At 37.3% G+C, this 23,926-nt stretch overlaps 1 protein-coding gene across 6 annotated transcripts in view; it reads left to right on the plus strand.

Annotated features, from left to right (window-relative positions):
- Lrrc4c (leucine rich repeat containing 4C) overlaps positions 1 to 23,926 on the plus strand; it is a 1,312,130-nt gene that overhangs the window by 1,230,557 nt on the left and 57,647 nt on the right. Inside the window, exon 1 of one of the 6 annotated variants that reach the window (XM_040745914.1) lies at positions 2,175 to 2,223. The exons of the other annotated variants lie outside the window; for them this stretch is intronic. The gene's annotated coding sequence lies outside the window, so the exon portion shown is untranslated. Of the gene's footprint in view, positions 1 to 2,174; positions 2,224 to 23,926 lie in introns of those variants that run through there. 6 annotated transcript variants of the gene reach the window in all.

Here is a 23,926-nt window from a genome sequence, read left to right on the forward strand (position 1 = left end):
TGGCCGCATCACTGGGATTAAGACTTGATCATAATGCAGGAACTGTGGTTTTTTTTATCATAAAATTTGCCCATTGGGAGCTTGCAATGATGTCTTCCCTCTTGGAAAAATGGAACCCCTGAAGTTTTAGAATTTGTACTGTCTACAGTCTACACATCTCACACATCTATTTTGACATAGGGAAATGAGACCCAGGAAGGTTTTGTTGCCTATACATGGTAGGACAATTTGTTGGGTGTGGAAAGAGAATCACAACCAGGAAGTCCTCTCCCTGCCTAGCTTCCTGTCTAACTGGTGTCATTTGTCTTTGGTTGAGCAGGGTTCTTAGGGTTAGGGGATAAAACATTGATGTGACTGGAGGCACTTATGAATTAGCTGTTCTTTTCACAAACTGCCTCCTTAGGAGCACTTCCCTGGGCCAGGGGACTCTGGAGACCACCCCCTCACATTGTTTCCAGAGAAAGCCCAGAAAATTATTACCTCTGTCTTTCATACACAGGACAAAAAGAGGAGCAAAGCCTCCTGCAATTCATGCATCTCTGAGATTTTAGCAGAAGTCTTTCTGACTTGCACATCACATTCTTTAGCTAATATATCTGCTTGTGTGGCCTCATCTTCATCTGAACTGCTATCAAGGACCCATGTTACAACCATCACTTTCTATAGAATGTCATTTCCTCCATCCCTTATTACTAACACATAATGCAGTTCTCGTTCACATAGACATTTAAATTTTATGGAGTTGTTTGGGTCCATCTCATATTTGCACGTCTATGAGCCTCCATGGGTGCTATTGGCCCTTATTATGAAAGAGCAGTAGAGCACTGGTGGAGTTATTCAATAAGAGACCTGAGTTCACAGTTAACAAGGGACACAAAAATCCTCCAAACTCTGAAATAGAAAACAGAAGTCCTCAGTTCTTCTGGTGTATAGAAAGATTTTTACTATAATGCTGGTACCCTAAAAATAATGTGGTGCTCCTCTTTCCCCTCCTCCTCTTCTGCAAGAAAAAAATATAAAGTTGCTTTTAAAATATTCAGTCAGAGACAGAATGAGAAAAGTTGGAGTGACAAGCAGAAACTTCACCCAATGATATGTTGAAATAACTTTATTTGGGAAGCTAAAATGTAAAGTATGATAAATATTTCCCTGAGCCATGTTAAAAGTCTGGGGCTGAGTCTAGACCTCTCTATCTCTGTCTCTGTCTTTCTGTCTCTCCACTCTTCTTCCTCTCTATCCCTCTGTATACATATGAGGTTTGAATAACAAGAGGTGAAAACTTGGTCGAAGAGGCCAGGAATAAAAGTTAACCATCAACTCTGCACGTTTTAGGAATTGTATGCTATTGTTTTGTGATTATCCGTTTGGCATAAACTGTTTCCATACCTAGAATTTTAAGCTTTTAAATGATAAACATCCTAAACAGACAAAATAACAAGATAACAAATTTATTATTTAAGTAGCGTTTTACAGGACACAAGAGCTCTCTCTTCTTATGTTTCATTTCTGTCTTTATATGCCAACCACAAGCCCATTCAATGATCTCTGTACTTTCCTTTATACAGATTTATAACTCCCCACCTCCTTGTAGGGTCAATCTCTGAAGAAGGTAATGCCATCTATGGTTTGGTTTTGTAGTCCATGTTCTATGGCTATCTCTGTGTCTGACTTTGTGCTCTGGCTCTTAGATACCTATTAAGTCTAATTTGACACTATTACCAAAGCACCAACCAGCATCCTTTTAGAAAACTTGCTGAGTAAGCAGATGGAAAGGATGTAAATGCATGTAGAATTATTCCATATCTCAGATCCTGAAAGGCTTACGGCCATGCAAGGGTGCCTATGCTAAATAAGAGATGACATTGATCTTAGTCTATAATGGAAATTTATTTATTTTTTTAAATTTTTTATTTTAATTTTAAATAGCTTGTTTTACATGTCAATCCCAGTTCCCTCTCCCTCCCCTCCTCCCGCACCCCCATCCCCCCAGCCTCCCACCCTATTGCCAATTCCTTTCACATAGGGGATATCTAGAGTCTGTTATTTCACTCAGGGTAGGGTCCAGGCACTCCCCTAAGAGTCCAGGCTGAGAGAGCATCCCTCTTTGTGCTATGGACACACGATGTCTGTTTGTATTCCAGGGATAAACACTGTTCCACTGCTCAGGGCTCCATAGGTTGCCCAGGCCTCCTCACTGACACTCACTATAATGGGAATTTAAAGGTGAGTTTTATTTGAGCTTCAAAATGAACTACCTTTAAGCTCTTACATGAATATATGAATGTAAGTAAAAATATTGCATGGTATAGTGCATCTTCACATGTAGATTAGGGGCCTTTGGCATTGATGGAATACTTGTGCAAAGTATTTTTTAAGGATTCTCAATCAAGTAAAGAAAGTAATTGTGTAGTTGAGGTAAGAGATGCACTAATTCAAATATGAAATGTAGTTGTGTATCTGTGCTATAAATAGGTGGGTATAGAGATATAAGACAGAATCATGCTTGACTCTTTTCCTGTACCCATGCATATAACACATATCTGTGTCATATTCAACAATGTATTTATCAGCAGCTGTTTCTCCATGTGCCCAAAAGGATACAGAATTTAGTGAAAAACAGTACAAAATTTGGACATACACTCTTTCTTCCTCACTACCTTTCTTCTTCTTGTTCTAATTTATTTTAAAAAACAAGGCTGTGCAAAGTCCTTAATCTAATCCCATCTCCACCATGACCTGTCTTCTAACATATAATCATCCCAAGGCTACTTATTTATCCTACTTCATTCATATTGGAGTTACATAATTGTATATTTCTCAACAAATATGATCTCTACAAGAACAGTGATTACTCTTATCTACCCAATGATTTTAACTCAAAATAATAATTCTATTTAGCATAAAACTGTTTATTCATATTGGCTTAATGAACAGAGGATGTATTGACTGGTAGATATGAAGGGATAACTAGATGGTTATGATGTACTATGTTATAGTCAGAAAAATACACGTTATCAAAACCAGTATGGTCCTCCAGAAATTTAAGATATGATTATGTAAATATAATATAGTTTCTTGATATATGCTAATGATTCTAAGACTCTAATATTTCAAGAAGGTAAACAGTTAGTGTGGTTGGTAATGTTGAAAAGCTGAAATGAGTTGGAATTTATATGTTGTATTCCTAGGAATACAAGATTTTCATAATGTTCATGGAAAAGGGAGTGTGTATATGTATTCGTGTGTGTGTGTGTGTGTGTGTGTGTGTGAGTGTATGTTAAGTGAATGAATAATGTGAAGCTCAGAACCGACAGAGCAATATGTTCATACATAATCTTGGTGACCCCTAAATTATCAGTTCAAAGTAGATTCATCTCACATAAAACCCCAAGTGTGAACTGAATTAGGACATCTTACCTCAGTAGTTACAAGAAAGCTTTAGTTACTTTTGAACAAAGGAGGAATATTTGTTAATGTATGATCACTGAACAAAAATGGCATCAATAATCATCTAGAAAATGTTCTAGTTTAGTATTTATTTATTTGTATTTTTGCTGATTTGACACAAGCTAAGGTCATCTGAGAAAAAGGAACCTTAGTTAAGAAAATGCTTTTACCAGATTGGCCTACAGACAAGACTCTGGAGAATTTGTTTCTGTCAGTGATTGAGGCATGAGAGTCCAGCCCATTATGAGTTGCCTAGACTTAACCAATGATGGCTGGGTGATATAGGCCAAATATAAGCCTACTCCTTGAAGTCGCTTCCATCACTATCTATCAATAGCAAGACAAACTAGAATATCAAGTGAAGTACATATTTGAGTGGACCTATGAATTCATATGACAGGTCTACTCAGATTAATTCCAAAGTTCCTATGAGTCATAGAAACTAGTAAGTAAAGGAGGTTAATCATGAAGTTACCTTAATTTGCAATGGTCAGTCTCAAATGTTACAATTGAGAGAATTCAAAGATTTCCAGAATAAATTATCTTATTTTTTTCAACCAGAAACAAACTAGTACACTAAACCTACAACTAGCATTTCAAAGTAAGGCTAATGTTATAAAAGAGTACCTGGTCTACATGGATTTGTTTAGTTATTTGTTGTTACATTCATTTTTATCTTACTATTTGGGAGCAAAAATGGGTATAATTTCAGCCTTTTATGCAGCAATAATTTGTAATTATTTTTGTCTGCTGATTTTTAAAATTTGAGATAAAGTCTCATGTATCAGTGGCTACCCTTGAGCTCTCTATGTATTTAATGCAACCTTGAATTCTAACCCTTCTGCTTCCACCTCTTAACTGCTGGGATTATGGGTGTGTTTCCACAGACCTGGTTGACATGGTGCTGGGAAGGGAACCCACAGCTTTATGTATGTTAGACCTGCACTCTGCCAACTGCAGAGTACATCCCCAGCCCCTCAAAAATGGCTTACTATTCTAGGAGGATATAGTTTAATGCAAAGAAAATTGCCCAAGGGACAGCCTAACCATCCATTATTGTCATCAAAATACCCTCCTCACTAGGGATCCTAGGTAAATCATGGATTAAACTAATTTTGAATAATTAATATTTCACGTGTAATTAAAAGAATCATACTTAAATTCATATGTGAATATAGAAACAATATGACTGACATTTTAATATGGTAACAATAGTATTTGTCACTCTATGACCAATCACTAGGCTTAGAGGCCAACCTTGTTAACTCAGTTAAGATACTTGAGTAGCATTTTAAATTTTCACATGCCTTAATGAGAAGTTTCCACTCTGTGAAAATTGTGTGTGGCTTATTTCCTATCCATTGTGATTCCTTAGGTATCTGTGTATATTAACCTATATTTTAAAGTGGTGTATGTGAGAAAGCATGTGTGTTTGTGTGTGTGTGTGTGTGTGTGTGTGTGTGTGTGTTATGTAGAAAAGGGAAGTGAATGCCAGAAAACAAGAAGCTCATACACCACGAGTAAAGTTTTTGCCAGACTGGTATAGCAAAATAAGTTTCTGTCAATGTTCTTTTTCTATTTATTGTTTTTATTATTACTACTATTATTATTACTGCCACAAATGGTGATAGCCTGTGTTCCCTCTCAGTCCACGTCCTTTACAATTCATGTTAAACTTACTGGATTCAAAGACAGATACACTACTTTCTGAGAAGCTTTTGAACTCTCTTTGCTTTGGGAAACTCAGATAAAGTGTCTTTGGAAACTAGCATATAAATTCATTAGACACTGTGTAGGTTTCTGCTAAAGTATATCAGGAATTTCATTAGTTGTAATTTTTGACAAACTGATTTATCTCGCAAATGCTTCATTTTTCCTGATTCTTGGCCAGTTGTTTGTCTGTTACTCATATGATAAGAAATTATACCCTACCTTGTGTGGGTAGGGGGATGGGTGTCAAACACACTCTTTGCTGGATTTGAAGGAATCTTGTGTTGATATTTCACATGGAGTATGACATAGACATATATAGATATGGCTGACCTCTTTCCGGCTAGACATCTTATGCCCCTATAAAACTACTATAACCCTCATTCAAATGTGAATGGTTTCACAGATTTATATAACTCAATTGAATTTTAGTACAAAAATAATTAATAACTTTGGGGAAACATGCTAAGAGTGGCAAATGGGTTCATCCTGAATGCCAATTATGGTTGATAAAATGCCATGATCTGAGGAACATTTTCTCTTGTATCTGGATCACTGGAAAAAGAACAGTAGACTCAATTACTGATGGTTTTGATATGACAGGAAATGGAATTTTGGGAATCCTGCAAGAGATTTCCTAATCCCTTGCACTTATTATGTAAAAGCAAGAAGCACTGAGGGATAGAGCATTTCTATCACTCATAAGTGAGATGAGTGTAAGGAAATGCATATTTGAAAGAACACATTTATTTTGCAAGGTGAATACAGTTTGGGACGTGAGAGAATTAGGAAGCAAGGTTATTGGTGAAGTTATGTGAACCTGAACCTCTTTCCTCTCAATGTTGGGATGTAGTGTTCATGAGAGGTACCCTGCACCTCCTCATGGTAGCTGAGGTTCAAATTCAAGTTCCCAGCATTTTAGGTCCATGTTCTCAACTATTTGTTGTCTCATCTGTGGTGTGTAGGAGGTACTCATAATTCTGGGTGCACATGTGTCATACTCAGCAGTAGTAATTGCTGCTGGTTTGTATTGTATCAGCAAACAAAATGAGTGCATTCTAACAGGCTGAAAGCTCTTTTGAATTAGTAAACAAGGCAAGCTGCCTTTGGTGTAAGCCTCCCCCTTGTGAAGCCCTAAGAGCCTGCAGGGTCAGCAAGGGGCTTGGAAGTGACTTTTGAATACACTTTAGGGGAAGCAGATACTGTGGCTTTTCTATTCTTACCCTCATTTCCCCCTGCAATTACATCCTTGTTCTCCAATGAAAGTTAGTGTGCTTAACTATTTGCTTATTCAAGGAATTCTTACTTTCATAACTGTATTTCCCAGGAAAAAAGCTTTTCATGTTATAATGAATTCATTAAAATTCACCTATCCCCATCCCCACTCCAGAAACTGCCTTAGATCAAAATTCATGTTCAAACATATCAAAGGGACAAGGTGACTTTTTTGTTTCATGGTTTAATTGATGAAACTGACAATTAAATACAGCTGTGTTGAATCAAAAAAATCTAGAATTTGTAAGTGCACCTGCGTGACAAGGGAGCCTTGTGTCAGACTGGACTGTTGATGGCCTAAGGACATAATTTGTTCTTTGGTCTATTGTCACCAAATCCGGTAGACTCTCTGCAGCTTCTGAAGAAACATTAAAACCCAATGCAGTATTTTTTCTCTATGACACTCCTGGAACTGGCACCCCAAATAGGATGATTTTATCCTCCGTTTGCCTTTTCTTTGAAGCCCCTGCTTTGTCAGTATTTTGTTATTGCCTTACAGCCTTGTCGTTCCTTCCTTAAATGATTTTTCAGCTCACAAAACCCCAAAGCTTATGAAGAGGACGGGTGAGCCCTTGGCTTGGCTTCATTGTTGATGGAAGTGAAGGTTCTATTTATAATAGCCTGCTCTTTAGAAATGTCACTGCGTCCCATTCTTTTATTTGTAAAGTTTGTACTAGGAGACTGTCAGAAGCTCCCATGTAAAACAATGGCCAGTTCTCATAAATGACAATGTTAACAATGCAATGTATTTTAAACTGTATTTCTGTTTTAAAGGTTAACCTGTAAATGCTCAGTTTGGGGGCCATGTGCTTTATTTGATTATAAAAGTACGTTTTGCTGTTCGTATACTCCAAATCCCATCACAGTCAAAGACTCATCTCCCTCAAACTGTTCAAGTGTCTCAACACACCCTGTGTGAATAAGATAAAACTTAAATAACAGATTCCCCTTGTTCTGCTCACCACTTGATGATATTGCAACTTGAACTCTGAGGCAACTTCTGCAGCTGTAGTTTGAATCTGCCTCATAAGAAGTAGCTACTATGTGACTTGTAAAATTCACTGTTAATTATGCATCTACATTCTTTCATTTTTTTCATAGAAAGGTTTGAAAGGATATTGTGCTATCTGTTTCTTACAATTGACAGAATGAGGACCCATTGGGATAGGCAAGGCGTCAAACTGAGTAGCAGCTTGAATGCAGGTCTCTGTAAATGTAAAAACCATGACAATGTATTATGCATTCTGTTCCTTGGAATCTCTGTGAGACAAAAAAACAAAGTGACACAATGCTATACATTAGAAAGCTAAATATCAGAATTTTTCAATCAGTTGACTTATAGGAAGAAATGGTCATGAAGAAAAAAGCTAATGAAAATAAAGACCTTTACAGGACACCATGAATTAAAAGAAAGAGAAACAAACACTTTTTTTAATCTTTAGGAGATCACAACAGAAATGAAAAGAAACAAGATCATGAGGTCAAGTTACATTTTCAGGTGACTGACCTAAATTTTACACCTGGAGCAGGTTTATAAAGGCCTGGCCCTGATTCGAAAGGAAAAGAGCGGACATTTCGCCTTCATTGACACTCGGTCATTTCTGCCCATTACACAATAAATTTTCTGTGATGCAAAAGCACTTAAGAAATTGAATGAAAGCCTTCATGACTGTTACACTAAATTTATTACTGGAATTTGTTCCCTGGGGAATGTACCAATCACCTGAATATCAGACTTGCTGAGTGCACACCAAAAGCTTCCATGTCAAACACTTTTGGATCCTTTACATTCTTTTCTGAAACCCCTTCCCAGAAATCAGTACTACAAATTGCCTGTGACATTGGAGATACATGGGTTTTCCTGCCTATTTTGAGAGGCATGAAAAGAAATATTGCTTCTTTTAGCACCAAATCTGTACAGAGCTATCCATCTTTTGCTATAAAGGTTCTTTGTTGCTGGTTGCTGGTGTTTTTGCTTGTATCTTTCTTTTGGAACCCTAAAAACTGATCCTCATATGTGTTTCCATAAGTAGCAATTTCCATTTATTAAAATGATGCAGACTCCATATAGTAAGATAAATATAAATCCATTTTTTAAAGTTTGCTTTACTTTTTAAACTGTAGATAATATGAGCTCTCTGGACAAGTATGCTGAATTTTAATGAAAAATTCCACTACTTCATAACAATATGCAAGTAGTCACTGCAGTATGGGGAAAACTACAGAGTAAATCTTTTGAAAACATAATTTAGAGAGATCTCTTAGGATCATAGGAAACCCAAAATCTCAATCTGTTCTTCCTAACTAAAGCCTTTGCATGCAAAAATATATTTGAGGTAATGTTTGGAAAAAATATGGCTTGCTTTCTTATAAGTACTACATCTTCAGTATGCGGCATAGATCAGATTGGCCTGTGGAGCTTTAGACTGAACCTTCGGTGCTTGTTCAGCCTTTCTCACTTCAAGAAGTTACTGAGTTACTTATTTGACATTGGGCAATAGACAACTCTTCAACCAAAACACCCAAGGAAAGAGCTTTGAATGTCACCCTTATCTGGGTCCACACTTTCTTCCCAGGCTTGCCACCAATGATCATTTGTTTTGTTTTTGTTTTTGTTTTTTTTCATTTCCTATCATTACCCTTCTGTCCCCTCTGCCTTTCCCCCTAAGGGCTGATTTCCAGAGTGAGACCAGGAGTGCTGTGTCTCTACGTGGTATTGATTGTAAAAGTCCCTCATCTATGAAAGTCATTTGGATTCCACTCCACAGGGGGATGGAAGATCCGATATTCCACTTAGGAATTGATACAAAACAGGCAAAGCAAGCATCCTCTGTGCATATCAAAGAGAGCTGAGTAATTCATCTCTAGTCCTCTGTGGATGAACATTATTTGGTGCCAGGGACTGGGAAGTCCATTTTCAGGAGGAAAACTAGAGTCAGGCTTGTGGCAAGGGGTGATGGAGAGGAGAGCCAACACTGCCGTTACAGTGATAACTCAAATGATGGAACTGACCTTGTGAGGGCTATCAACCCAAACATTTATAATAAGAACAGATCCAATAGAAATGCCTGAATTAAAATTTGTATGTAAGTGAATTGATTCAGTAGCTCAAAAAAAATACTCTCCCAAAATGTATTCTACCTTGAAGTATTGTTGTCTTCAGTTGTTCTGGAGCACAGCTAAGAGTTCAGATGTAATTTTACATTTGGCCCGAAACCATTCACCAAAAGCAAGAGAAGAATTCAGGGATCAGGCTTCTTTAGGCTTCCCTCAGCACTGCTGAGTGGATGCATTTTTTTTTTTACTTTTTTTTACCAGACAAAAAGATATGATCTGTTTCAGATCCAGGCACTCACAGCCCACGTTTCTTAGTTATCCTGCTTGGCAGAGGCCTGTTATGACCTAACTGAAATGTGTCAGGGGCCGCTACTGTTGTAACCCAACTCCTGGACAATGGCACAGGCCTGCCACTGTCCAGACATTGATGGCATCACACACAAAATGCCCCAACCACACAGACAGGCCAAGTGGAGAGATGCAAGGAGGATAAGCTTGTCTTAGAGGGAAGATAAATCTATCCACTAGTAACTTTCTTTTATTGGGCTTCAATCAGTAGAAATGGGAGAGGCATGGAATTTCAGGCAACCTACCTTCTACTGACAGCAATGTCCATCAGTGATGTGGTCTTTATATAATCTAGTATATAACCTAGTATACACTTAAATAGAGTTTGAGGGCCATTTTATTCCTCATAAGGCAAAGATCATATGCTCAATTTCTTTGCAAGATGAGAACCTGAAGGTGAAGAAACTCAGACTTGGGCATCATGGCACCCATATAACCAGAAAGTGAATTTCCAGTTCCAAACACCTCATCTCCTGCTGCACAAGAGACTTTAAGATACAACTTGGTGGTTTTTTTTTGTTATTTTGTTAACTTTTTTTGCTCAACAGCACCTCATTCAAGGAGTCTTACAAGGAATATGGAAGGGGAAGTGAATATATTAATGATATCCAATTTTCATCCATCTAGTATATGGGGGAAAGCAAGCTTAAATTTGTAAAGGAGAATGGGAGAAATTTATAGACTGTAGGTGGGGAATATTCCACACTGGACACTCAGACATAAATACAGCATTAAATGAAGTCCCTTCTATGATAATAAATCCACATTTTTTTCCATTGATTGTTAGTTGATTTATTTATATATTTTTTCAAACATGCACAAGTTTATTTCATTAAAATTGATTGGACGTACTGTCTTGGCAAGACCTTAGGGTCAGTTGTGAGACTACACTAGTAAATTTGAATCTGCCTGTCACTGTCTTCCTTAAGATTCATTGTTAGTATCATCATCATCATCATCATCATCATCATTATTATTGTTATCATTATTTTTTTGGTTTTTACGAGACAGGGTTTTATTGTTATCATTATTATTATTTTAGAATTCCATACAAGAATATGGTATTTTGATAAAAAAAATCTACACCCATCCTTTCATGCTTTCCTTTCCAGATTCTTCCAGGATCCTCACAACCACTTTTCCCTCCCAACCGCTTGTGCTCTTTTTAAATGCTCTGAGTCTTTAGCTCCTCCAGTATGTGCTTGGACACATGGTCATTTACTGGAATGTAGACAACGTATCAGGAGCTGCCTCTGAAAAAATCTGACTTCTAGCTACCACAGCTGCCATCTGTTGCCAATAGCTTCTCACCTCCAGGTGGGAACTTGTTGGTCTCCCCATCCACAGTGGGATTTTGTTTGCCTTGATCTTGTCAATGAAGTCTCGGATGCTGTGAGTTAATATTGAAATGTCCCTGGAAAGAACTGCTGCACATAATATCTCTACTACTTCTTTTTAAGTTCTCTTCTGTTATGATCCCTGCACCTTCCAAGGTGTGTGTGTGTGTGTGTGTCTGTGTGTGTGTGTGTTATAAATGTTCCATTTAGAGGTGAAAACTCTAGCAACTTTTTCCATGGGCAAGTTGTGTGCCTCTGCAATAGTTAAGCATTAAATGTTGGAAATAAAAATTTTTCTGATGAAGAATAAGAGCTAAACTAATCATGGGTATAAAAAACTAAAGACACAAATGATACACCATATAAAAGAGTGATCACAAGAAATATACACAAAGTGTAAGTATATTGAGATGGACACAATTTGGACGCACTGAGAGAGTCGAAATGTTTCTATGATGTTGGTAAAGGACCGAGATATGATAATGTGTGGGAGTCTTTGAAAGTGTACAGGCAGGAAAGCAAAACACAAAAAGATAAGAATGAAAATAGTTCAGATTGACTTCCTCAATGTGGATCAAGACTTCAGTGGGATGTCTAATCTCAGACAGTTTATTCCCAACAAATTTAAATACATTATAATTTGGAAGATAATTTTCCTGTGTAATACAATTCCTTGAGCACAAGAAGGTATAATTACTGAAATTTCACTCAGGGTATAAGTTATTTCTTCCAAAAGGATGGGTTCTAGAGATAGATAGGCTACCTGTACTAGTTTAAATGCCTTGGGATAGCTATGGCCTAGTCTTAGTCATATAGATATTGAAGAGATCATATGGACTATTAGTTACCTCTGTTCCTGGTTGTGAGGGCTTGGGGAGACCCTGGCTATAAAAGGGTCATTTAGATTACTAGGCACCTCCTGTACTAGTTGTAGAAGCTTGATTTGACCTGGCCTAACAGATAATGTAGACCACCAGGCTATTAATCACTTTCAATTTCCGGGTTTCTGAATGGGAAACAGTTTTTTTCTTTCCCATTGGATAGAAAATCCTGCATGTTTAACATTCTAGGCTTCTCTGAAGATCTGTGGTCACAGGGATATTTGTGCTATGCATGGGCCCAACCATAATGAGCTCCTGCAAGAAGTTGGAGGGAACAGGAAAGAGTGCTCTGGGCTATGGGATGTTGCTCAGAGATGTTCTTTACTGCAGCTATTTCTGTATTTATCTAGACCTAGACTACAGAGTTTGGTACCTTATAAGATAGACACCTAGGCAAGTGTCACCTCTCCAGGTTCCTTGCTGTCTGAGAAGCAAGGACAATAGAGTCTGTAAGCTGTATCCTGACAATGATGTCATTATGAAATAAAAAACTAGCTCTGTGCTTGACAATTTGTAGAAAACAGCACATATATTTTGCTTTTTTACACTGCTAAAACTCAGTGGTTTGCTTTATAACAGTCTATTTAAGTTCCTAAGTAGATTATAATGAGGAAAATTTTCTGAAGGCAGTGCTATTTTTAGTAGAGGTCAGATTGCACATTGCTGATTGGTTCTCAATACAGTAAAGGATGTCGTGAAAGTAGTAGGACTGACAAGGTTTTCGGTTGCTTAAAGTCAGAATTGGTTAAAATGCACCTAAGATTTTTGGCTGAGCTCTGGACTTGGGACATTATGATCTGTATTCCTGGCTTTCTCTGTGTTCACGAGGATAAGTAGATCAAGGTGGTTCTCCCATACTTGTGGAGAGGTCATGTAGTACAGTATATTTCTGTAAGCATATCTTTAACTTCCTTTTTGTACTTCACAGATAACTTTGCCCCTACCAAGTATTTCTACACCAGTATTCCTTGATTTTTTCATTATCAATTAACCAAGGTGCAAACTGAAAAGAAAGTCTTGTCCATTATCACCTGGTAAGGATTTCCACCTGTCATGAAACTTGTCTACACCTGATTTTGCATGTCTTATTTAAATATTATTCTGTGAAATAGTCTCTCCTGGGATTTGTGATAGAGAGAATTGTAGCCTGGAACCTAATCTGTGAGTACAGGCTGTCTTATCAGGTTTCCTGTGGAGATAACTCACTCATCTTGTTTGGAAGGGGGCTTTCCTTTCCTTTTAATTGCAGACCCTTGACAAAAAACTCACATTTCCTCCTTTTTCTGACATGTAAGCATGAGTACTTTCAATTCTCATCTTTTTCTATTTCCAAGACATAGAAGAAATAGGTCCAAGTGGTACAGGTAGGATATTGAAACTGAGTGAGTTAAACCAGTCACAAAAAGACAAACATGGTATGTACTCAATCATATATGGATTTTAGACATGGAATAAAGGAGTATCAGCCTACAATCCACACCACCAGAGAAGCTAGGAAGCAAGGATGATCCTAAGAGAGACATATGTAATCCCCTGGAGAAGGGGAAAGGGACAAGGTCTCCTGAGCTAGTTGTAAGCATGGAGGGAGGGGAGAGGGAGTTAAGAGAAAGAGAAGGGGTGAAGAGGAGGGGAGAAGAGGATAGGTGAGCAGGAAGATTGACTAAGGGGAAGAATAGAGGAGAGCAAGAAAAGAGATATCATAATAGAAGGAGCCATTATGGGTTTAAAGAGAAATCTGGCACTAGGGAAATGACCAGAGATCTACAAGCTTGACCCCAACTAACAATCTAAGCAATAGCTGAGAGGCTGCCTTAAATGCTCTTCTCCAATAATGAGATTAATGACTACTTCATATGCCATCTTAAAGCCGTAGCTGATGGAAGCAGAGACAGACCTCTACAGCTAAACACTGAGTTGAACTCTGGAATCCAGTTGCAGAGAGGGAGGAGTGATATGCAAAGGCATCAATACCAGACTGGAGAAACCCACAGAAACATCTGACCTGAACAAGGGGTTGCTCATGGACCCCAGACTGATAGCTGGGAAACAAGCATAAGACTGTTCCAGAATGTGGATGTCACTTTGCAGGTCTGGTTAATCTAGAGGACCTCTGGTAGTGGATCAGTATTCATCCCTACTACATGAATGGACTTTGGGAACACACTCCACGTAGAGGGATACTCTCTCTGCCTACACACACCTGCACCAAATGATAAGACAGACTTTGAAGATCCCCCATGGGAGGCCTCACCCTCCCTGGGGAGCAGAAAGGGGATAGGTTAGTGGGTCTCTAGGGGCAGGGGAGGAGGGAAGGGAGAGGGAACTGGGATTGATATGTAAAACAAGTTTGTTTCTAATTTAAATTAAACAAAAAGAAAAGGAAAGCAAAAGAGAAAAAGAAACTCTGACATCTGCCAAAATCAACTTCTTTAAAAGACTCGATTACATCTCATTAACTCCATCAAGGGCAACTAGAGGGCAAACAGTACTCTAAGACTGCACATGAAATTCTTAGTGTTTTTGTGACTCTTAGGTCTCTACAGACAGCTTTTGCTACTTAATCCTCTATTTTTTCATTATCTATTATTTATTCTGAGTTCCAATACAGTCATTTATCACAAACTCTTCTTGATTCTGTTTTCTTCCTCCTCCCTCCACAGAAGAAACAGCTCAGTTCTGAAGATTATATTGCCCCTTTGTATAAAACTAGGCAAAATTAAATGACAATATTCTCTTCCTAAAGAGACAGTCAAATATTTCCCTTACTAGTCGCCAGCATCCTTCTTTATCTTTTTATCCAATTTGTGTCTTCTTCACTCGCAAGTCACATTTCCCTACTTTGTTTATGTCAGTCATCTCCCACTGCCAGGAGATACTGTTGAATGGGATGACTGTCATGAACCTGAGCTATGATGCACTGTCATAGAAAGAGAAAATAGTTCCAGATGGGTAGTTTATAATCTGACTTTTCTCAACTAGTCTTCTTACCTGTTTGTGACTTATTATGTATAAGTGATTCCATTTCTATGGTAATGCTGGGCTAAAATTTTATTTTCTGAATATGATCCAATACATTTATTTTTATAATTGGCATGAACAATTCAGGCTTCATTTGTCATAGTATGAACTCTCAAGGAATAGGACAGAAGGTGATGACCTGTGCAGTATCTCCAAGTCAGGTTGGCTTTTGTGGAGAATTGCATTTCCAAATTGCAAACTCAGGATATAACACCTTAGTCTTAAAACAGATTTTTATCTCTATTCATCTCCGCCTTTCAATGAACAATAGCAACAACAAGCTGCATCAAGTTTCAGATAGGCTTTATAATGCTTCATTATATCACTCTCCAGGCTTGATATTGCTATAGAATTTGCTTTCCAGGCCATAAACTATTGTGGAGAACTAAGTTTGGAAGGAACACACCTGAATTGTGAACGAACAGACTACCAAAACCAGCATTTGTGTTTGCAAGCTCAGTTTGCATCCTTGCTGAGGATGCGAGAAAAGAAAAATAAATAAAATGAACATTTGAAGTTTTCTCCAGACAGGAGTCCATAGTGAATTGAATATTGATAATTAAAAATTAATAAAAAATACTCACATGCAAAAAAAACCAGACTGATTTTCCTTGTAATCATAGGAAGCAAGTCAGCTGGCTATTGTAAAAAGATGATGCTAAAAGGTAAATTTAAAAATCCTTGATTAAATTTATTCCGCTCTAACACTTGTGTGAATATTTTGGCTTTTACCAGTAGCTAATTTACAAAATGTAATTGAAAAATCTTTTAATTGTATCTTAATATAAAGCTAACATTTTTATTATAAGACAGGCATTACGAGCTCAGATATTGAACTACAGTCCCTGAAGATTCACATTTGCTGTGCCATCTACTTGCTTAGCAATCTTCCTTACCTCTCCATGACCCAGTTTTTTTATTTTGTGAAATGAGAGTAATAATAGTATCTCCTCCTACCACTGTTGCAAAAATTAAAAGATCTGGTATATATATGAAACTTGCAGAAAAGTAAGTGACAAATGTGAGATACATGCTAGAAATAAGATTTCAGAAAATGCTGAAAATATACACTCAGATAAAGGTTAGCAAAGCATCACTGTGTGAACAAACAACATACCCATCAACTTAGATCTAATTATACATAGATTTTGAGAATATATATTTGTGTGCTTTGACATATATCATTTACAAAAGTCCTCTGTTTTGTATTGTTATTGTCATTACTGCTGTTCCAATTAGCCAACTACACTTCATTTGTGGGATATGCATAGATCATCTTTGGTGAATAATAGTAGTCATTCATTGATGACCTGGGCTACAAGGAGTAAGTATTGTAGTGACTGACCAAAGTGAGTTTGCCTCTTCTCTCTCATTTTCCTATTCCTCTCTCCACCTCCTTTCTTTTTTCCTTTGCCTCCTTCATTGAGTGTCCTTTCACAAACTTACTGTCTGTTATATGAATCAAAGGCTTAGGGAATTTTGTTACAGGCCTCCTTGCTGTTTCCTTGTCTCAGCTGTTCCTTTTGCTTGTTCATGTCTGTGTCCTTATACATGGCTTTCCTGAAGTTAGCCTTATAGACAAACTATGGATAACAGAGATCCCAATCAGACATGGTGACCAGGCCATTAAAGAGTGTATCATATAAGGAAACAAGATAAGACATGTACATGAGTCTGAAAGCTCAAAGTAGAAAGTGATAAATCTCACTTGAGAATTGTGGCTAAAGAATTGTTTGTAATAAAAAAATTGTATTTATTTCCTTCTTACTACCAGTTACTCCAAAAAAAACTGATGAAAATGACAAAAACAATACTTTTTTAGATTAGGACAAGTTTGAAATTATTCTAGTACTCGTGTAATTTTTCATTGTGATTTATTAATTGCCTATTGTGTGAAGTCACCACTCGATTCATTGATGGTGTTCCGTTGACTAACAGGGAGTTCTTTTTTTTTTTAACTCACCTTCATGTTCCCCTTCCTCTTCCTTCTCTCCTTCAGTCCTTTCCTTGCTTCCTTTTTCCGTCCTCCTACAACATCTCACTGCTCTGTCTCAATGTTTCTTTGCTTTTCTTTCTTTATCATCTTCTTCTTTATTCTATTATCATTCACAGTTACATTGCCCTCAGCATACCAAATATTTCATCTCATTTGTTGTAATTACTTTTATCTTGCTGACTCTATTTTAAACAGGAGGAATTGTTAAGGGAAGCTTGGGACTTGCACAAGGCTTCATGAGGATAAAGCCAAGAGCAGATCTCAAACCTTGGCTAATCTGATAACAGCTTTTGCATATGCACTCAGTTCTACTTCCATCTCAAGTAGGATTTTCAGTGAGCTTTCAATGCTGTTTGTTGTCAGAATCATAGACAAATATCGCCTGTCTGATCCTGTTTATAAAGTTCCAAAGGTAAAATCAATGACGACTTTATGATATATTCAATGAAAAATGGTAGATTTCATTTCTACTGAAAGTGTGCAGAAGTATATATTCATATGTCAAAGCAAACACTGGGGCACACAGATACATGCACTCTTTCTCACACACACCTTCAAACACTGCCCCACATTCCTAAAATTCAGAAACAAAGGATCCATTGCCAAGGGAACACATTTTGCTCATCAGAGGTATAGCGGTAGACAAGGAAAGGGCAAGATGTAGGTAAATAGGAAAAGGAAAGAAACAGGGATGAGATAAAATCAAAGGCTGGCTTTAGTCCAACAGGAAATCATTCCAGAAATGTGCTCCATCATGTCATTCCCCAGGTCTACTGAATTGGTTTATGACACACACAAAAACAGACTTCTGATTATGTTGCCAGAATCCCTCCCACTCAACATATGCCCCTCTTACTACAGCACAGTTGATCTCAAGAGGGAATGGATGCGTAGAAGAATTTCAAATTCTGCATGCATGCTTCCAAAATAAATGTGGAAGTCACTTAGCCCATCCTCAAATTGCTCTTCACTGACCTATTTTTCAAATTAAAGGGAAACACATTTCTTTCCATTTCCCTGTATGTACAGATATGAATATTCATTTTATAATAGATGGGATTTAATGGAAAGAAAATAACTCCAGGAATCATTTCTTAGTAGATTCCAAGCCATCTTTTAACCGTTGTGTTTTAGAAATCATAGGCTCTTTACTTTAATTTAATCAACTCTTTAATAGTTTAATTTTTTCCAGATTTTAGGTAATTGACAGTGGATTGGTGCAATTATCTATTTAATTAGTTACAGTTCATTTCCGGGTGTCATGCCTAAAGAAAATGTGTCACATTACTGAGTTGAGTGTGATCCACCCCCTCCTCTGCACCATGTGTCTCTCTGCCTGTGTACCAGTCCATCCACTTAGCTTGAATTTATCTGTATACCCACAAGCAGGAAAAGAAAGAGACAGATACAGAGTTTCTCAACTCTGTTGCTAGCCAGATATATTTAAAAATATCAATGCAGTCTTCTTTCAATTCAATGCTGATCTCTAATTATAACATCTTCAAATTATGAGTTTTAAGTTCTTGCTTCACCTAGGGATGACTTGTTTTGGAGTTCTATCTCTGCTGAAGGTATAATATATTCTCTCCATGATCATTTAACTGACATTTCCAGGTCACCTTCTGGATGCTTAGGTCCTGATACATGTGCCTGTGGCCCTGCCTTTGAGAACTCCTCAGTCTCCAGGGAGAAGAAGGCAAACAGGCCAGTGCTTACTATGCACTGTGATGAGCTGCAAACAAAGAGGTCAACATACTGTTGGAACATTTTCTTCCAAGTCACCTACTGCACTGGGTATTTTATGAAAAACTTTCAAGTTAATAGACGCTAAGCCCTGGGTGGTTTTTATTATTAATGTTGCTTTACAGATAGGAAAACTAAACGCTAATGAAATTGTTTTAGCAAACACCAATACATGGTAGATTTATAAACAGTATCTTTAAACAATGTGTGATAAAGAGATGGCTTTTCAAGAGTAGATGATATGTTGAACACCAAGCACTAAGAAATAAGTAACCTGGATCTAGAGACATGAAAATTGTCACTATCTTTAGACATGTAAACGGAGGAGTCATGAGCCAGAGAAGGGAACCCTGCAGGAGTCACATTAAAAGAACTGGAAGTTGTTGGAAGGTCTCAGAGAGTACAAACAGCCTTGCAGAGAGGGATGGAGCAGATATAAGACACATGTTTCTTGACTTGAGGTCTCTCTTTGATTTTTCTCTCCAGATTTCCCAAAGGATAATGGTTATTTCATATTAGAGTGGAAAGGAGATACTTGATTGTGTAATATAAACCATTGTACGATCAAGGAGAGGAAGAGAAGTAGATGGTGGAGGAGTATACATAAAGTGTGTAGGCTACTTTGATATTTGCAGATGGTCATATTGCAGCTTGAAAGTGCAATAATTAATATTACATGGATCTTGCTGCCTTTCTCTGGTATCATTAACTTTAAAAGAGACAGGGCATTATTGGTGCTCAATAGCTTACATTTTCTTCCAATTCTTTTTACTAAATAACTTTTTTAAATGTTATAATATGAAGTAAATGGCTTTATTACAGCATTTCCATGCATATATATCACTATAATTTCTTATTTATTAATGCACAATCCCAAATGCTGCTCTGCAGTACCAACCCATCCCCTTCTTGCATGATTCCTTTCTTTCCCCAAATGTTTTACATGATATATACTTTGTGACTCTCCTTTTAAAGATGTCTTTCCCTTCCCTTATAGTCTCCTTTGTACTTTAATGACTTCAACCATCACACACATGTTTAAATCAATATTCTAGATATATAAATAAACATACAGTATGCATCTATGTGTCTGTCTTACATTACCTAATATAATGATCTTGGTTGTACCTATTTTCCTGAAAATGGCTTGATTTCATTTTTCTCTTTATAGTTGAATAAATTCCCACTGTGAATTTGGGTCTTATCTTCATTATTCATTCTTCTTGTGTTGGGATTCAGTTTGGTTGCATTTATTAGCTGTTTTGAATAATAAAGCAACACTTAGTATGTGCATATATCTCTGTAGTTGTGCCATCTTTGAGTCCTTAATGTAAGAACCACTCTTTAAGTTATCTTCACTGGCCTAAGTCATGTTTCCACTTTTGCTCATTTAGTGAGTACTTCTTCATCTGCCTCTTTAAATGTCCATGTTAGGTATGCAGAATTACCACAACCTGTCCATGTGTCCATGTGTGTTTACAAAAAAATGGGGGCATATTTCTATGATACAGGAAATCATCATTCCATTTCTTTCTTGCCACTGACAAAGAATATCCAGGTGGCAGTGGAATTCCATGGTGGCTAGTTTGACTTAATTTCTTTGTAATAAAACAAGCAATAATTTTCTGACTTTAAAGCTTATGGAACCCTACAATCTTACTTGGAATTTTCACTCTTATTTATTCAACAACATGAGCCATTTATGAATCTGATACTTTCTTTTAGTTGCACAGATATAACCTTTATTCAAGCAGGTTCACATTAAATATAGGTTAACCATGTTTTATAAAGCACCAACTGTGAATCAGGATCAATTTCAGACACGACATTTGGATGACAGTGTAGGTATTTCTATGCCTGTAAAGTCAAGGGAAAATGGTAGAATAAAAGAGAGTCAGTTAAACTACAGAGTATGGTTGAGGAAGACTAAGGTTATATGACAACTGAAAGTGCAACTGGTAAGGATGAACAGAAGTTTGGGAAAAGATCATGTGATACTTGAAATATTTTGTTTGGGGACAGACTCCTAAGAAAGAGGCATTTGAAAAAAGATCAGGAAGATAGGAGTACATGAGGACCATGAATAACTGGAAGAAGATTCTTATAACCGACAGAATAGTCAGTGCCATGTCATAATTCATCATACCAGGGCTTCCCTTGCAATTAAGCAGAAATAGTGAGGGAGATATATTAGGACAGAAAATGAAGAAAGGAAGAATTGAGGATAGATAAAGCATACCCGACTGCAGGAAGAACTAAAGACTTTTATCTCAATGAGATGCACAGCCCATAGGACTCGGAGAAGATAAGATTGTCACTTAACTTATATTTTGTTAGTCTTGTTGAGAAAAGTTTATGCAAGGGTAGAATTCACTCCTTTAACCTGACCTCTCATCCTTGAAACCATTTAACCCTTCCTGTGTCATTATTCCCTTTATATCACTCTATTCTATGCCTCTCCCTTTAAGTATCTCCTCCTTTCAAAGAAGAAACTGGTTTGATAACATGATCTCCTAGCTTCCTCCAAAGGATTTTCTGATTAGGATGTTTCTCTTAGCGACCTGGGTTGAGGAATGCTTTATCTAGACAGAAGGCTTAAGCAACAACTGGTTATTTTTTTCAGAGAAAAGCCACTCTATTTTCTCATATTCACCAGAAATTCTGCTATTATTGTATGAAATCGTTGCTTTGTTTTGTGGTGGGCCATCCTACTGAAGTACAAGTGCCAGCTGCTGATCCTCTGACATGGTCCCCTGCAGGAAAGGAAGCCAAAAATCCAATTTGGATAGAGATTTTGAAATCACTAAACTAATTTAGACTCATTTCTGATTTTCTTTTTGTTACGCTTAAGTTGGGGTCATTATCTCTTATGGACAAAAAAAAGTATCAGGTAAGTCTAACAGAAAGCTGTTGTACAATCACTACTGTATGATATTTGGAAACTATTCCATTGAAATTGCTTTGGTTGACACTGGAAGAACTACATGTATTAATGAATATTTTTTCCTAACTATATTCTGGATCATCAATCTGTATGTCTTGTGTTCAAGAAATTACAGAAGAAAGTCATAATAGAAGGAAAGGATATTTAAGTTTGAAAATGGTAGATGTAGTAGCGACTATATTGCAGAGGAACTCTGTGCCTTCAACTAAAGCATTTAACCTCTCTACTTTGAAGTGGACATATACCAATAATTATTTGACTTGTCCTCTGGGAGGATCCAGTGAGGTAGTAAGTATGAAAAATAATTTATACATCTTAATGCAATAGAAAAATATGTCAGTGTTGCCTTGACTCTTTTGCCTCACATATTTTCCTTTATCTCTGTATAATGAATTTCCATGGTCTTAAATTCTTTGGTGATACTATGTTTATAGTATAAGAAGAAAATTTAATCACACACATTCAATATATATATATATAATTATAACATATTTGTATATATGTCTGTTCTTGTAAACACATATGACATAAATTATAATATATATGTATATATGTCTCTTTTTGTAGATACCCCAGAAATCATGTTCCATGTAGAAAACACACACACACATTTGTACACATTTTATATTTTATATCTGAATTGTCTTTATGTGTGACACAATTAATATAAAGTTTGCATCCTCTACATATCACCGAATGTTAATTTCTTCAATAGGTTTTTGTCAACAGTAAACTCCAAAATAATATTATAACAACAAAAGTATGCAGCACATCTTTCTTTTTTTTTTGTTTACCTATTTGCCTACTTCCAGATATAAACTACACCATGGCAGAAGCATCGCTTAACAACCTCATAAAACTTTTAGGATAGATGATGTTTTCTTTCTTGCATTTTTTTTGTTTTTGATTGTTGAACAAAGTGAGGCTAAAGAAAGTATATAAATGATGGATGGATGTAGTGTTATGTTTCCTGTCTCCATCTTAAGATAGGTGTACATTGCCCTCACCTAGCAAAACAAAATATTCTCTCCAACCTTCCCATAAGATAACTTTTCTATAAATGGAAGCAGGAAACTCATCACTTAATTCCACATAATATCACCTTTTTTCATTTTCTTCTTTTTTAATTTAAATTTGAAACAAGCTTGCTTCACATGTCAATTCCAGTTCACTCTCCCTCCCCTCCTTCCCCAATCCCTAACCCTCCACCCCATCCCTGATCCAATCTCTAGGGAGAGTGTCGTCCTTCATGGGGGATCTCCAAAGTTTGTCCTGTCATCGGCCCTCCCCCATGTGTCCAGTCTGAGAGAGCATCCCTCCATGTGGAATGGGCTCCCAAAGTCCATTCGGTTGCCAGGGATAAATACTGATGTAGTACCTGAGGCCCCAAAGAATGCCAAGGCCTCCTCACTGACACTCACATTCAGTGGTTCTGTATCAGTCTCATGCTGGCCTCTCAGCCATCACTCTGGGGTCCATGAGTTTCCCCTTGTTCGGGTAGGCTGTTTCTGTGGTTTTCACCCACCCATTCTTGATCCCTTTGCTCATTGCTCCTCCCTCTCTGCAACTGGTTCCAGGAGTTCAGTTTATTGTTTAGCTGTAGGTATCTGCCTCTGCTTCCATCAGTCACTGGATAAAGTCTCTAGAATGGCATACAGGTGGACATCAATCTCATTATCGGAGAAGGGCATTTATGGTAGCCTCTCCAATATTGCTTAGATTGCCAGATGGTGTCATCCTTGTAGACCTCTGGAAATCTCACTAGTGCCAGATCTCTGCTCAAACCTATAATTACTCCCTCTATTATGGTATCTCTCATCCTGCTGTACTCTATTTTTCCCTGACTCAAACTTCCTGCTCCCCATGTCCTCCTCTCCCCCTCACTTTTCCCCAGCTCCCTCTCCCCTCCCACTATGCTCCCTGTCCACTCAGGAGATCCTGTCCCATTCCCCTTCTTTGGGGTACCATGAATATCTCTCTTAGGGTCTGTCCTTTTTCCCAGATTTTCTGGTGGGATTGTAGACTAGTACTCACCTACTTCATGTGTAAAAATCCATATATGAGTGAGTACATACCATGTTTGCCTTTTTGTGACTGGGTTACCTCACTCAAGATGGTTTCTTCTACTGCCATCTATTTTTCTGCAAATTTCAAGATTCCAATTTTTTTC

The sequence above is a fragment of the Mesocricetus auratus genome, unplaced genomic scaffold (genome assembly GCF_017639785.1).
Source record: "Mesocricetus auratus isolate SY011 unplaced genomic scaffold, BCM_Maur_2.0 Super-Scaffold_100004, whole genome shotgun sequence".
NCBI lineage: Eukaryota > Metazoa > Chordata > Mammalia > Rodentia > Cricetidae > Mesocricetus > Mesocricetus auratus.